Consider the following 1,635-nt stretch of genomic DNA (forward strand, 5'->3'; position numbering starts at 1 on the left):
TGCTATAAGCCTTTATCATCTTTGATTGATCTAAAAATCTATGCTTATATGTTTACTTAGATACAAAATAAACATTAAAGACAATAAACAACAACAACAATAATAATTCATTTATTAATTTCCCTATGAAAAGTTCGTGTACCATAAATATGCAAAGGCACATCTATCGAGAAACAAGTGCAATTATTTCACATTTATCTACAGTAATCCAGAATGTTTCCTTAGACTATGTCTATCTTCCTTAAACTAGGTCTATCTTAAATAGACATAGTTTCATATGATCACTCCAGCTGATAAACCAGTAATACATTCAGCGGTCATATAGAAACCATCATATAGGGGTGCCTGGGTGGCTCAGTGGGTTAAAGCCTCTGCCTTTGGCTCAGGTCATGATCCCAGGGTCCTGGGATTGAGTCCCACATCAGATTCCCTGCTCAGCAGGGAGCCCTGCTTCCTGCTCTCTCTGCCTGCCTCTCTGTCTACTTGTGAGCTCTCTCTGTCAAATAAATAAATAGAATATTAAAAAAAAACATCATATAGGTATTTTATCATTGGTGAGATTATCAAGTGATATGTAAGTATTTATAAATCTTCCTATCTTTGGCATTCATTTCAATCTTTCAAAAGATTGAAATCTATAGAGCAATGGTAAGCCTTTTCTTGAACATCATATTGTGTATGAAATTTGTGGTAATGACGATAACACTTCTATGCCTGGTAGGGACAAACTTTTGACAGAATCTATCTATTCTCTCTTCAGCTTTGCGCAGTTGCAGTATCGTAGCCAATGAGGTTTATCCAAGGCTCAATTATTGCTAATTGAAATCTGTATTTAGTCATGGAAACTCTATTTTGTTTTCAACAATTAGATAATTGGGCTCATTCGATGGTGCATCAGAGAATAACAAGATTTTTAATTGTGTTTATGATGAAATATATGTTAATAAAAAGTATAAAGTATGGTAACAGTCTATTAAAATGATTAAGAACTTCTAGAATAAAATATATGGTATACCTGGTATATTAGAATACATCTGTACACATCAATATCTCTATAGGTATTGTGTTAAAGCCCATCTTTGGAATTCAAACTGATAACCGATGAGCCTAGTGAAATATAAATGTTAAAATATATCAAAGACAGAAAAGCCCAAACAAAGATTGATTGATCCAAACTTTAAGATGTAACATTTTTCAAAAAAAAAAATTAAAAATAAAAAATAAAGATAAATAAATTTTAAAATGATGTAACATTTTTTAATGTTACATTGAGCTTTTAACACACATACAGAGCAGATTTCCATGCACCGTTTTTTGTTACATATGCAGAGCTCACTTGAGCGATGGTCTTTTATCCTATCCTCTTGTTGGACCTGCCTGCCAGAAGGGGTCAGGCCATAGCCAGGGTGGAGGGTTTCCTTTTCCATGTGTGGTCATTAAAGAAAAAGCATTGCCCTTTCCCTTCTAAAGTTGTTAAATCTTATTTCAAGGTCATGCTTTTTCCAGAGATATGATGTCCCAGATTTGGAGGCCTGGGGTTCAATGTGTTTGTTTATGGGCTAAATAAATCAGCTAAAGTAGTTATCACCTGGGCATGGGGTTTCTTTCTTTATTTACTTTATGTGACCTACCTGG

General features: G+C 34.1%; 1 non-coding gene across 1 annotated transcript; it reads left to right on the forward strand.

Annotated features, from left to right (window-relative positions):
• The first annotated feature begins 758 nt into the window (after positions 1 to 758).
• On the forward strand, positions 759 to 892 carry LOC132008958 (U4 spliceosomal RNA). The gene has a single exon (XR_009401760.1). It is a non-coding gene; the product is annotated as a U4 spliceosomal RNA (small nuclear RNA).
• The last annotated feature ends 743 nt before the right edge of the window (positions 893 to 1,635 follow it).

This window comes from Mustela nigripes, chromosome 1, assembly GCF_022355385.1.
Source record: "Mustela nigripes isolate SB6536 chromosome 1, MUSNIG.SB6536, whole genome shotgun sequence".
Taxonomy (NCBI): Eukaryota; Metazoa; Chordata; class Mammalia; order Carnivora; family Mustelidae; genus Mustela; species Mustela nigripes.